General features: G+C 41.1%; 1 protein-coding gene across 11 annotated transcripts in view; it reads right to left on the bottom strand.

The window, feature by feature from the left end:
• RBM47 (RNA binding motif protein 47) overlaps positions 1–15,314 on the bottom strand; it is a 184,522-nt gene that overhangs the window by 32,677 nt on the left and 136,531 nt on the right. The window contains exon 1 of one of the 11 annotated variants that reach the window (XM_073608545.1): positions 15,020–15,165. The exons of 9 other annotated variants lie outside the window; for them this stretch is intronic. The gene's annotated coding sequence lies outside the window, so the exon portion shown is untranslated. Of the gene's footprint in view, positions 1–14,993; positions 15,166–15,314 lie in introns of those variants that run through there. One more of the 11 variants, XM_073608546.1, reaches the window with a different exon arrangement.

Below are 15,314 nucleotides of genomic sequence, written 5' to 3'. Positions count from 1 at the left end.
GGTGATTCAGCCAGCTGACCATAGAGCTGATCAGAGACAAGAGTGGCTCCAAACATCTCTATGGCCTAAGAAACCGGAAGCTACGAGCATTTTATGACTTAGATTTCGCCGGATGTAAATAGCGCCATTGGGAAATTGGGGAAGCATTTTATCACACCGATCTTGGTGTGGTCAGATGCTTTGAAGGCAGAGGAGAGATCTAGGGTCTAATAGACCCCAATTTTTTCAAAAAAGAGTACCTGTCACTACCTATTGCTATCATAGGGGATATTTACATTCCCCGAGATAACAATAAAAATGATTTAAAAAAAAAAAAAAAATGAAAGGAACAGTTTAAAAATAAGATAAAAAAGCAAAAAAATAATAAAGAAAAAAAAAAAAAAAAAAAAAAAAGCACCCCTGTCGCCCCCTGCTCTTGCGCTAAGGCGAACGCAAGCGGCGGTCTGTCGTCAAACGTAAACAGCAATTGCACCATGCATGTGAGGTATCGCCGCGAAGGTCAGATCGAGGGCAGTAATTTTTGCAGTAGACCTCCTCTGCAAATCTAAAGTGGTAACCTGTAAAGGCTTTTAAAGGCTTTTAAAAATGTATTTATTTTGTTGCCACTGCACGTTTGTGCGCAATTGTAAAGCATGTCATGTTTGGTATCCATGTACTCGGTCTAAGATCATCTTTTTTATTTCATCAAACATTTGGGCAATATAGTGTGTTTTAGTGCATTAAAATTTAAAAAAGTGTGTTTTTTCCCCAAAAAATGCGTTTGAAAAATCGCTGCGCAAATACTGTGTGAAAAAAAAAAATGAAACACCCACCATTTTAATCTGTAGGGCATTTGCTTTAAAAAAATATATAATGTTTGGGGGTTCAAAGTAATTTTCTTGCAAAAAAAAAAAACTTTTTCATGTAAAAAATAAGTGTCAGAAAGGGCTTTGTCTTCAAGTGGTTAGAAGAGTGGGTGATGTGTGACATAAGCTTCTAAATGTTGTGCATAAAATGCCAGGACAGTTCAAAACCCCCCCCAAATGACCCCATTTTGGAAAGTAGACACCCCAAGCTATTTGCTGAGAGGCATGTCGAGTCCATGGAATATTTTATATTGCGACACAAGTTGCGGGAAAGAGACAAATTTTTTTTTTTTTTTTTTTTTTTTGCACAAAGTTGTCACTAAATGATATATTGCTCAAACATGCCATGGGAATATGTGAAATTACACCCCAAAATACATTCTGCTGCTTCTCCTGAGTACGGGGATACCACATGTGTGAGACTTTTTGGGAGCCTAGCCGCGTACGGGACCCCGAAAACCAAGCACCGCCTTCAGGCTTTCTAAGGGCGTGAATTTTTGATTTCACTCTTCACTGCCTATCACAGTTTCGGAGGCCATGGAATGCCCAGGTGGCACAAAACCCCCCCAAATGACCCCATTTTGGAAAGTAGACACCCCAAGCTATTTGCTGAGAGGTATAGTGAGTATTTTGCAGACCTCACTTTTTGTCACAAAGTTTTGAAATTTGAAAAAAGAAAAAAAAAAAAAAGTTTTTTCTTGTCTTTCTTCATTTTCAAAAACAAATGAGAGCTGCAAAATACTCACCATGCCTCTCAGCAAATAGCTTGGGGTGTCTACTTTCCAAAATGGGGTCATTTGGGGGGGTTTTGTGCCACCTGGGCATTCCATGGCCTCCGAAACGGTGTTAGGCAGTGAAGAGTAAAATCAAAAATTCACGCCCTTAAAAACGCTGAAGGCGGTGATTGGTTTTCGGGGTCCCGTACGCGGCTAGGCTCCCAAAAAGTCTCACACATGTGGTATCCCCGTACTCAGGAGAAGCAGCTAAATGTATTTTGGGGTGCAATTCCACATAGGCCCATGGCCTGTGTGAGCAATATATCATTTAGTGACAACTTTGTGCAAAAAAAAAAAAAAAAAAAAAAAAAGTGTCACTTTCCCGCAACTTGTGTCAAAATATAAAATATTCCATGGACTCAATATGCCTCTCAGCAAATAGCTTGGGGTGTCTACTTTCCAAAATGGGGTCATTTGGGGGGGGGTTGTGCCACCTGGGCATTCCATGGCCTCCGAAACTGTGATAGGCAGTGAAGAGTGAAATCAAAAAGTTACACCCTTAGAAATCCTGAAGGCGGTGATTGGTTTTCGGGGTCCCATACGCGGCTAGGCTCCCAAAAAGTCCCACACATGTGGTATCCCCGTACTCAGGAGAAGTAGCTGAATATATTTTGGGGTGCAATTCCACATATGCCCATGGCCTGTGTGAGCAATATATCATTTAGTGACAACTTTTTGTAAATATTTTTTTTTTTTTTTTTTTTTGTCATTATTCAATCACTTGGGACAAAAAAAATAAATATTCAATGGGTTCAACATGCCTATCAGCAATTTCCTTGGGGTGTCTACTTTCCAAAATGGGGTCATTTGGGGGGGTTTTGTACTGCCCTGCCATTTTAGCACCTCAAGAAATGACATAGGCAGTCATAAACTAAAAGCTGTGTAAATTCCAGAAAATGTACCCTAGTTTGTAGACGCTATAACTTTTGCGCAAACCAATAAATATACGCTTATTGACATTTTTTTTACCAAAGACATGTGGCCGAATACATTTTGGCCTAAATGTATGACTAAAATTGAGTTTATTGGATTTTTTTTATAACAAAAAGTAGAAAATATCATTTTTTTTCAAAATTTTCGGTCTTTTTCCGTTTATAGCGCAAAAAATAAAAACTGCAGAGGTGATCAAATACCATCAAAAGAAAGCTCTATTTGTGGGAAGAAAAGGACGCAAATTTCGTTTGGGTACAGCATTGCATGACCGCGCAATTAGCAGTTAAAGCGACGCAGTGCCAAATTGGAAAAAGACCTCTGGTCCTTAGGCAGCATAATGGTCCGGGGCTCAAGTGGTTAAGGCTGGGTTCACAATTATGCGAATTAGATGCAGAGAGTGTAACTGGCTCTCAATGGAGCCAGTTCCCACATCTTCAGGGTAGCCGCGGAGTACACAGCAGAAGGGTCTTGTGAGTCTTTGGTTCCGTTTCAGGTCCGAATTCAGGCAAAAATTCAGACCCAATTTGGACCTGAAATGGTGAACGGGGACGCATCAGACCCCCTGCTGTGCCCCACGCTGCACATAGTGTGAACCCAGCCTAAGGCCCATTTACACATGCGGCAGCTCATGCTGCCCCTCTAAGAAGCAATTTACGGTTTGACAGTTGGCTGTTTTAACCATCAACAGCTGGCACAACCATGCCGCAACTACATGCAGTTGTGGTGCAGCCATATTCACCTCCAAAAGCGTCAGGGGGCATAATTTTGCAGCTGCAATACTCAGCTCTGAAATCCCCTCAGGCAGCTCTGTTGGTAAAAACGTGGCTGAACCACCTATTTTTACACTATTCTTTTGTGGTCAGCTTTGTAAAGTGTGATATTGTGATATGTGAGCCACTGCTGAATGTATGTCGGACTTTACAATTATGCATTGATGCTGTTTGCCCCACATTCCATCTTGTTGCCAAACACAGTACTGTTGCCTATATACACAGGCAATCTACCTGTGTATATAGACTACAAGCTTAATCTGCTTTTATGCTTGTTTTTTTTACTTCTAAACCATAAAATGACCTCATTTATTTGACAATAAGAGTTTCAGAAGCAAACACACCATTAAGAGTTAAATCCTGCATCCTCTTCACCCTGAGGCAAAATGTACCAGGTTAGACTGGATTTTCCTAACCAACTCGGAAGTGGAATAGTAATATCTTATGGAAATTCAGACTGTTTAATTATAGGACCCGCTACTTTACACTTCGAACATTATATACTAGTGATAGTAAGGGTAAATGCAGCAAGAGAGATAGATACGAATGGACACAAGATGTATACCAGCTTAGAAGATTACATGTATTACCAAAATTCATAAATAACGACTGACCAGACTGGTCTTATATACCGGTGTCCACATCAAACGCTCATATGACAGGTTTAAAGCCTAATTAAAGCTATTTTTTTTTCTTTTAATTTTAGATAGGATGGAAAAGAGTTAATATTCACAAAGGACTTTATTTCTGTCTGCGACCCAAACTGCAGAGATTTCCCCTCACTTCCTGTCCCTGTGACACTAGTACAATTATTGGGGGGAGAGATAGTCACCAGGAGAGGAAGGCACAGGCAGCAAAAAAAATATTGTCAGAGGCAGATAGTCTTTTTTCGTTCAGCCAACTAACAGATTGCTCCATTCATACAAAGTCAATGGAGAAATCCCCCCCTTCCGCCAGGACATTGTGCTCTGGCTACAGCCACTGGCCAACTAAAGTTTTCCAGCATGTTCCTTCAAAAGGAAGTCGATCAAATGATTGACTTCTATCTAGCAAGGATGGCCACACACTGATCGAAATTCAGCTTGCCGCTGCTGAAGCAGCTAAATTTCAATCAGTGTATGGCAAGCTTTAGGCATTGTGTCCTTATTGGAGAGATTTGCCATGACTTCCTGTCCTGACCCCAATAAGGTCACACGCGGTAAAAAAAAACAAACCCTAACAGTGGTTTCAACCCTTCCTTGCTGTATCCAAAACTAAAACATTTTAACTGGAGCTGAGCTTTTTAAAATATTACCCTTCAATATTATGTGTCTCATTATCTCTTGAACAATGGATAACATTTTATTGGAGACAGTAACCTGTATACTTCAAGCATGTAATCAACCAAAATTGTAAGAAGAGGTCAATGTTCAAGCAGGAAGGATGTATGTAATATATAGACTGCTGTAAGGGCTTTGAGTATGCAAATTTATTAGTTTATGATGTCAAAATTAGCTGTGTAGTTAAAGCGTAGTATCATGCTTCAAACTGAACCCAAGGATCTGACAAACACAACGGACATACACACACACACACACTATATTACCAAAATTATTGTGACGCCTGCGTTTACACGCACATGAACCTAAATGGCATCCCAGTCTTAGTCTGTAGGGTTCAATATTGAGTTGGCCCACCCTTTCCAGATATAACAGCTTCAACTCTTCCGAGAAGGCTTCCCACAAGGTTTTTTTTTTTTTTTTTAAACAGAAAATTTTATTTAACAAATCAGCATTACAATACAAGAATCTAGTACAGTCATTGCGGTGAGAATAAAGACAGTTAGATTTACCCTTAAACAATAGCCATTATTTATCAGATATTCCAGATGTGCAAATGTCAGAAGTTTCACTTAACCATACCTCTCAAGGCTCAAATCATCATTCATATTTAGATATTATAAAGTGAATAGCCCAATATTCGACCAAACCTGGTAAGGACAGCGTGGGGGGGTGGGGGTGGGGGGGGGGGTAGAGAGGAGAGGAAGAGAGAAGAGGAAGAGAGAAGAGGAAGAGAGAAGAAAGGGAGAGGGAAGGAGGGAGAGGGAAGGAGGGAGGAGGGGAGGGGGAAAAAGGGAGGAAGGGGAGGGGGAAAAAGGGAGGAAGGGGAGGGGGAAAAAGGGAGGAAGGGGAGGGGGAAAAAGGGAGGAAGGGGAGGGGGAAAAAGGGAGGAAGGGGAGGGGGGAGGGAAGGAGGAGAAGGAATGGGATGAAGGGAAACAGGCATAAGAAGAATAGACATGAGATGTAGGATGTCCTCCATTGTGTTTCACGTCCTGCTTATGGGGTAGGGGGTTCAGGGTCTCCGGAGGCGTCAACCCGATTTTATCAAACTTCCCCGGGCATTGCCTACTTTCATACGTCTTCCCACAAGGTTTAGGAGTGTGTCTATGGGAATGTTTGACCATTCTTCCAAAAGCGCATTTGTGGGGTCAGGCACTGATAATGGAGAGAAGGCCTGACTCACAGTCTCCACTAATTCATCCCAAAGGTGTTCTATCGAGTTGAGGTCAGGACTCTGTGCAGGCCAGTCAAGTTCCTCCAGTGAAGGGAACTCTTAAAGCGTCAGAAGACCAAGGCATTTTGGACAATTTCATGCTCCCATCTTTGTGGGAACAGTTTGGAGATGGCCCCTTCCTGTTCCAACACGACTGCGCACCAGTGCACAAAGTAAGGTCCATAAAGACATGGATGAGCGAATTTGGGGTGGAGGAACATGACTGGCCTGCACAGAGTCCTGACCTCAACCCGATAGAACACCTTTAGGATGAATTAGAGCGAAGACTGCAAGCCAGGCCTTCTCGTCCACATCAGTGCCTGACCTCCCAAATGTGCTTCTGGAGGAATGGTCAAACATTCCCATAGACACATAGGGTTCAATCAGGTTGAGGTCAGGACTCCTAAACCTTGTGGACAGCCTTCCCAGAAGAGTTGAAGCTGTTATAGCTGCAAAGGGTGGGCCAACTCAATATTGAACCATACGGACTAAGACTGGGTTGCCATTAAAGTTCGTGTGTGTGTGTGTGTGTAAAGGCAGGCGTCCCAATACGTTTGGCAATATAGTGTGTGTGTGTAAATATATATATATATATATATATATATATATATATATATATATACACACACACACACACACACACACACACACATACATATATATATAGATTTATAGTTGGATCATGACCTAATTCTAGCCATACACATTAAGAACAATTTTAAAGTCTAGGCTGTAACTTATTTTGATACCATACATAACGTGAAGATATAAAACACATCATGCACATATGTTTACCAACTACTACTTAGGTCTGTACAGTAATAACACTCAACACTTCATAAAACGTCATTTATTTTTTATTGAATTACAGCTTATGTGACCTATTACATTTCTGAAATCTTGGAACAACTTAAAGAAGAAGAAAAGACAGTACAGTCGCCCACCTTTTAATCCTTGTCTCCCTAGTGTTTTTATATGTTCTGCATAAAGTTTCTAATAAATCTCAATGCAAATACCTTTATAAAAATGTATTCCAAGCGGTCAGACGACCACAAAGCTCCAGGAAGTGTGTCTGCAGGGCCGACAACGCTGAATCCTTGGAGCTGTTATGTCATCCCACCGGCATTCATAGCTCAGGTGTTGTCGGCCCTGAAAGCGTTCACGCCCACCATTCACACAGACACCAACAGAGCTTTGTGGTCATGTGATTGCTTGGAAAACGTTTAAAAAAGGTATTTACATTGAGGTTTATTAGTAACGGTATGTCAGAAATAGAAGAGCAGTGCGACATTTAAAAGGTGGGCGATTGTATTGCGTTTCCTTCTACTTAAACTTGACATGGAACCTGAGAATAGGCTGGCCAGACACATATATGTTTTGTTTTAGTTTAGCCTTTGAGCTAAACGAAAGTTTAACTCATTTCTCTATCCATGCTAACTGCATGGATGAATGGATCATGGATAAATCTATATAATATACTGTTAAATCTTGTTATATCGACTTTCTCTATTGCTGATATAGTGTTTTAAATGTAATCTCTATCTATGTTTAATAAACAAAAAAAATTTTATATATCAATTACCCTATGTGGTCGTGCCTAAAAAGTCCAAGCCTTCCATTCGAATTTTTGGTCTCAAATTATAGGACGTGGCACAAAGTACTTTAACAGTATCCACAGTACCACTCTGTAGTGATACAAAACATTCTATTCAATGGATAAATCCCCACATGCTGGCTGGTGTATTCTGACAGCTGACTCCAGCAGCTACCAGAATACTTGAACAGGGCATGCATCCGATTGGTTTCAGTGCTGGTTCACACTGATGCGAGTTCATAACGAATGTGATGCGTCAAAAACATTCTAAATTCGCATGTCATCCTTAAAGTCATTGTTTTCAATGACCGTCGTTCACATACATGCGTTGCGATTCCCCTACAATGCGATAAAAAAAGGTCTTGTGCGAGTTTACAGCGTTGCGTTGCGAATTTAGCCTCCATAGACATCAATGTAAATCATTCTGGAATCGCATTGATGGTTCAGATATGTGCAAATTCCACCACACTACTCTCCACAAAAAACAGGAAATACACAGGAAGTTAACACCTTTTTTTTTTCCCATTATGATTCCATTGGCTAGAACATCAATCGCAGCTATGACCAACTCCTGAAATTCGCGTTAAAATTGCGGTAAATTCACGGTAAAATCGCACCTCACACAGGACAAAAAAACGGAACAAATTCACAGCGCAGCAGTGTGAAGCGGCACTCAGGCTCTGTTTGGTTGCAAATTTTCCATCTGGCTCCTTCAACAAAAGTAAATTGATCAGTTGACTTTTTGAGCTAGATTCTGCTGTCAGGGGTACCGATGGTTTAAATGTCATCTGATTCAGCATGAGTTGGCTGTATTTTCAGCCTTTAGCTCTGAACAAGGATATGTGAGTTCCGTGTGGGCTATAAGAGGTAAGGGGAGGAGGGGAGGGGCAGTGCATGTGCTGCAGATAGTCTGAGCACCGGCTCATCTAGGTGGAAACTATAGTGATCATACAAGTTTTACTAGACTATCACTATTCATTTACTTTGTCCTGAAATCTGTGAGTTGGAGTTGTTGGTAGTTGTATATAGACAAAATAGTATCTCCTGCTGCTGCCTTTAACAGCCAGATAGGTAATCTGTCGTCCTTGAGTCTTTAGGCACCTTTAGAAGTTTGTACAATAAAACTGCAATATTTAAACCTAGCATAAAGTCTGGCACCTAGAAAAACCTGTTCAGGAAGCATTAGTTCGCAATTTTAGGCACAAAGGCTAAAAATATTCCTTTTCTAAAAATATGTAAGTCATCAGCTTGGCCTTTTTTTGCAGAGGTTGTAAACCTCAGGGAAGAAAAAAACAAACCCTGCAAGACATAGTTACATAGTAGGTGAGGTTGAAAGAAGTCCATCAAGTCCAACCTATGTGTGATTAAATGTCAGTATTACATTGTATATCCCTGTAGGTTGCGGTCGTTCAGGTGCTTATCTAATAGTTTCTTGAAACTATTGCTGCTCCCCGCTGAGACCACCACCTGTGGAAGGGAAAACAAAGGCATAATGAGCTAGTATGCATCGCATACTAGCGCATTATGAAATACTTACCTTAGAATGATGCACTGGATCGGCGCCGGCCCTCTGAGTACAGCTCTGACAGCTTTCACCGGAGTTACTTCTCTGTGATTGGCCGGAGCCGTGATGAGGTCACTCCCACACATATGTATGCGAGCTGCCGGTCACGGCACGACTACTGAAGAAACGGCACCAGAGGCCCATTTCTTCAGTGCGCATGCGCTGATGACCTCGGCAGCAGCGCATGTACTGAATATCTCCTAAACTGTGCAAGTTTAAAAGATATTCAAGGTACCTACGGGTAAGCCTTGTTATAGGCTTACCTGCAGGTAAAAGTGGCGTAACAGTATTTACAACAACTTTAATGTCCCATTAGGAGCATGAAAAGTATTTTACAAAATGATGGAATTTTGTTTGCAGAATATAACTCCCCCCCCCCCCCCCCCCATTTATACGCTCACTCCTACCTTTCCCCACAGGCCTCTCTGTGGAAACCAAGGCTGCTTTTGAAGTTACTGATTAATCCAAGGTACCAATGAGTGACTTGTAGAAATCAAGCATTTAACCAGCAGCTGATTTTAGCGTTGGGTGGAGGGAAGGGGGCTGCCAATCTTCATATCTGGATTTCCGTCACATCGGCAGAACTGAGCTGCAAAGTGCAGCAATTCAGAACTGACCTCTGATCTGAAATGTTTGTACAACCCTTTATAAGAATTGTGAAATAAAGATTTTACAGTGATTGTTAAGGAATATAGCTAGCATGAACATTCACTAACCTCTGCACAGGGTTAATGTAATAAATATATTCCAATGTTTAACTAGGGTGTAGGGTGAAGCAGGAAGAACTTTGTACCTAGCATACTTTGGTTAAATTTATAACATGTAATCATACTTGTTTAAAGGGTACAATAATACTTAAGGTGAGAATGATATGACCTGTAACAGATACCTACCTGGGTAATGTGCGTAAACTGTTTTAACCCTTTCAAATGCTGCCCACACAATATTGTGAAAAGTCTGCATGTTCAGCGCTGAAATTTAAAAGAGAAGCATGGCCAAAGAATGTTTGGTCATACTTTTCTTCTGGGTCACAGGAGTGCTCTTACTTTTGTTCTCCTGTGACCCAGAATCACAGCCACTTAAGGCTCTGGAAGGGTCCCGATCATATTGTCAGGATCCATCCAGCCGCCTAATTGAGAGCTGGCTCCAGCTTTCTGCATGACTGAGACCTGAAGCCAGCCGTGTCCGCTCCTCTCCAGTGAGCACTGGAGGGGCATAGCAGAGAGCGGTGACTGACAGTTTGATAAAACAAAGATTATTCAATTGTTGGATCTCTTTTATCAAACAATAGCATCTACCAGTGGTCACTTAAAGCCTGGTATACACGGGCTGAATATGGTCCGGTATTGGCAGGTCCAACAGAAACTGGCCGATATTCAGCCCGTGTATACAGCAGTCTTACCGATAAAAGCCAGCCGAATGGCCATGCTGGAAAAACAGCTGCCTATAGGCATCCCATCAACGTTTGCAGCCAATGGCTGCAAGCCACAACTGCTGTGTTCTGGCGGGGGTCATCCCCCTGTCGGGACACAATAGCTCTGTAGGGAGATCGCTGTACAAACTTTGCATTGCTAGTACAGCGAGCACCTCGCTAGCTTTCTTTTTTCATTCAGCCCGCCCGAGTTTAAGAAAAAAAAAATTTGCCTGTGTGTACCAGGCTTTAGTCATGACACACCACTATCAAATATTTGCAACAATCTAATTTACTTTAAATTCAAAGCAAATTGCCATTGACAATAAAGAACATAAAATCTGCATCTCCAGTGTAGTGAAGGCACCACCAGGTGGTCAGAATTTCTGCAAAATGACGAGAGAATACTAAGGCCCTACAACATTGAGACAGCTGTCTGGTCAATAAGCCTTCAATCCTGCTGCTCCCAACTGTGGCTTCCTTTTGGTTGGTGAGGATGCCCAACACAGTTAGAAGGCAATAGCAAGGTGTGAGAGGAGGTGGACAGAGATATCCAAGACAGGAGGTGGTTAATATCTGCATGTCACAATGTTGTAGTTTGTGAGGTTTTTGGGGAACTCTGCACAAAGTTAAGGTGCCTGGGGGACCTCCACTGCACAGTAAGTTTTATGTTTTCAATCTGTTTTATCAGAGTGGGTTAAGTTAAAACAATGCATGTCTACCCAAAACCTTTTTCTGGTTAGGATAGAGTAGAGTAGGGTTAGAACCTGTTTTAATTGCCATCTCTGTCTCACTGAGGGGATTTACCATCTCTATTTGTCCTGGTGACTATTGTCATAGAGATAGAAAGGGATGGGAAAATCCAAGAAAATGAGGGGGCCCTCAACGGGGAAATTACCCTCACTTCCTCTTTCATCTCCAGGACAGGAAGGGAAGGGAAATCGCTTCATGGGGAAAGAGAAAGAGAAATCAATTAACAGACAGGGTGAAAGCCTTTACCCACTCTATCCAAAAGGAAATAAAATATTTTTGGCTATACATACACTTTTTAATGGCTTGTCACAGCTACAGCTCTCTCACTTCTTGCTGAATGAAGAAAAATAGTTGTGGGAGGGGTATGTCAGACTGCTAGAGAAAGACTGCTGCTCTCAGAGGGCTGAACGGAAAAAAAACAAACAGATTCCTCCATCCACATAATCAAGGTGGATAGAGGAATCCTCCCGCTGAGACCTTGTATTCTGACAGCGGGGACTCTCCGATCCCCAAAAAATTTCCAACAAGTCCTTTCAACAGAAGTCAATCGTTACATCGACTTCTCGGAACCAGGAGTGGCCACACGTGGATTGAAATTCAGCCAGTCCCTGGTGCCTGAATTTCAATCTTACTATGGACAACTTTAGTTTGGCAGTGCCTGAAGCACATTAACTACTAATGAAAAAATAGAACTTAAGCCTAATACACACGGGCCAAATGTTGGGCAACATCGGCCAGTTCAATAAAAAATGGCTGACATTTGGCCCGTGTGTATGGCAGCTGGTCCGACAGAAGCCAGCCGTTCGGCCAGCTTCTGTCAGACAAGCATGCTGGAAAAAAAGCAGCCGACCGGATCCCAATCAGTTGACCAGAGTGTTCTGGCGGGGGGGGGGGGGGGGGGGGCTGGGGCATCCCCTTGTCAGAACATAAAAGAAACAGCAGTTTTCTTTCCCTTCAATCCGTTGGGTTGAACAAAAAAGACTAGTGATGTGTACTAGGCTTTAACCAATACCCTTATCCCCAAGAGAATGCTGCTGTTTTGTGCTCCATATAAATTGCCATCCTCAGATTTTCCATTGGAAAATGTAGGTAACAGATGATAATCAGCTAAGCAGGCCGCATGTATGAAACACCAAATGAGTCATATCAGTGAAACAGAATTATGTAACAACTGTACCACGTCGTGGACAATCACATCAGGATACCACAGGAGATGTGTCAATGATCCTCTGTAATAAATGTGTGGGGAGACATCTGCTGCTTAAAACAGGGTGAAACTGGTGTCACTCTGCCTACAGTGCAGGCTGGAACCAGTATGTACTGCATAATGGATGCCCATGTCTCCTTAAGGGTTTCAGAGTACCCTATGGACTGTCATAAAATGCTGAGTTTTTTTAAACCAAAGTGTTGCACGAAACTGTAGTATTAAATGTTGTAAACATCAATGCCACCCCCTTGACACTGATTCTCCGAAGAGTGCTGACAAGGGGTTGGTGCAGGAAAAAGTCCAATTAAACTGTGCATGTATGACCTAAAATGTTTCCTGAGGCTCAGACTACTAATGGTCAGGTACCAATATCTATGGCCAGCTAGGCACATGTGGGAGGACAGCACAGCTTCCACCATTCCTAGCAGAACAGTCTTCAAAATAGACTTGTCCAACCTGCTGTGAAGTTAAAAGGGTGAGACGACAACAAACAGTCTAGAAGGGCAGAGTCAGGGAGACATATAATGGGAATTGACTTGAGAACAATTCATACATTGTCTCACTTAACCCCTTGAACGAAAACAGGTATAGGAGCTCTCTAGGAGCACGGGCCATTGTCCAGCCCTACTACCTGTAACACTACAGAAAATCTCAGACTGTTTACCACTCAATCGATTTAATCAAATGAAGGTAGAATTGAAACTAATTAGAAGATTAGAAAGTTTACTCCACCTCAGATTAGACAGCCCTCTTATCAGCCTCATTATCTTATCTGTCATAAAGTGCAACAGCATGTAAAAACAACGCCAAAGACAAACATGTCTTACGAGTTACAGGTACCTGGATAACCTGTTCCACCAAACTGCTTTTTCTATTCATGCTTTGCCGGTCATTTGGGAAAAACCTGAGAAAAATGCAGGTGTGGACCACAATAACCTACACATACCATACTAGTGATTCTGTAAAATATCACAACACTTGTTCGCAATACACTACACAGGGAAATGTGAACTTATACAACAATTTTTAATCTTCTACTAAATTAACAATGAATGAATTGTGGTCAGTTTTCTGGGGTGTCCATTTTTGATGTTATGTCTATGACCACAGCAAAAGCCCAGTCTCTGGACGAATTATTGACCAGACGGTTTACAAACCTTTTTTTAAGTATTGTTATTATTTCCTCTAAAATAAGTATTATTAAAAGGTTCTTGCTGATCCTCCTTTCTCCATAATTTTAAAGAAGAACGCTTGGCCAAAATTTTGATGCCTGAAGGTCATGAAATCAAGCACACAAACATCCCTCCCAAATATATCATCACCTATGGATTTAGTAAATAATGCGAGTTAGCATAATTCCTGGGCTTCATGACACACATTATTTGGATTCAATTGCTTTGTGAATTTCATTAAATAATACAAAAAAAAAAATCCCTGATTGTATTATGGCAGCACATTCGATCACCATCATGTCTAGGCAACATTTGTAACAGCAGTCGTACAATGCTGTTGTGTAAGAGCCCATTCACATCAATGCAACTTAGCACAGTGCGATTTTAGAAAAGTATTCCAGGAAGATTTTGGCCCCAAAGAATATACAAACCTTAGCCAAAAAATAAACATTAAAAAGAACATCTACTTCTTGGGACATACACCTATGGCATGCAAAGGACAGTATACACTGCACATTCAGCACCTGCTAAATTACAGAACACCTGTCTCTGTTCATTATCCCCAACAATTAGAATCTTACCTGTCTAGCAACTTACCAATTAATTACAGAAACTAAGACAATAAATACAGTTTCAGTAACTTTATGCATTATGGTTTCTAAAAATAATGTATGTAACAATGTTGCTATATTATGTAATGTTAACCTATATTATAAAAAGCTTTTATATCAGCTAAAAAAAATTTAAAAAGTTTACGTTCTCCTGATAGGTTAAAAACCACAGGAGGCGATACATATAAATGAAATACATATAAATTCAATTGCAACACTATCATAAATTCAATCTCTTCTGGTTCTACAGCACCTGTAGAACTACAAGTCCCAGCGCTGCCAGGGATCTACACATTGGCTGATCCCGGATTAAGGTGTTATTACAGCATCAGCACAGAGAAAATACCAGACAGAGAACGTTGCACTGTGTCCCTTCCCTTTGGATTGTAAGCTCACACGAGCAGATCCCCCCCCTAACCTTATCAATAACAGTATTGTAAAGCGTTGCACAAACTATTGGCGCTATAGAAATCCTGTATAATAACAATATTGTGTAATGAAAATGAGTTTACACATAAAACATTTTCTTAAAAGATACTGCTGGATACTGTCTACTAAAATTAGTAAAAAAAATTGAAAACTAAAAGCAAATGACAAAACATTAATGACCATTATATGCTAAAACTACAACAGTATTAATGTAGCTCCCTGTATTGTATCAATACTATTAAAACTATACAGAAATGTAAATCTTCCTTTAAGTCAAAATTAAATCTAGGGGGAAAAAAAAAATACCCCACGGCCAATAATAACAAAAACAACAACATCATAAAGTTAAAATTGAAGACAGTAGTAAAGGAAGTGGTTTTGTAAAGCAACACACCTTCTAATGTACAAGCATTCCCATACCTCTCAAGCCTTGCTGACAGGTCAGTAGTACAATGCACCTTTGGTGGAGGAGTCACTGGCAGTCACAAGGTCTGTAGCTCATGCATATGTTTATTGGTCAGCAGCAAAGGACCATTTACATTCCTTGGAAGGTATTTGCTCAGGGCACCTGTAATTAGGCTACGTAGGTGGAGCTGATAGGGAGGGGGCAGGCTTAACATTTCTTATTAGCAGTACACTCCATAAGCACAATAAACATTATCAGGGACATAAGGTTTTGGTCTTGGGATTTGAGTAGAAAAAAGGAAAATCACTT

The sequence above is a fragment of the Aquarana catesbeiana genome, linkage group LG01 (genome assembly GCF_042186555.1).
Source record: "Aquarana catesbeiana isolate 2022-GZ linkage group LG01, ASM4218655v1, whole genome shotgun sequence".
NCBI classification, from domain to species: domain Eukaryota; kingdom Metazoa; phylum Chordata; class Amphibia; order Anura; family Ranidae; genus Aquarana; species Aquarana catesbeiana.
Note: the sequence above shows the minus strand (reverse complement) of the source record. Positions and strands in the feature narration are given on the sequence as shown.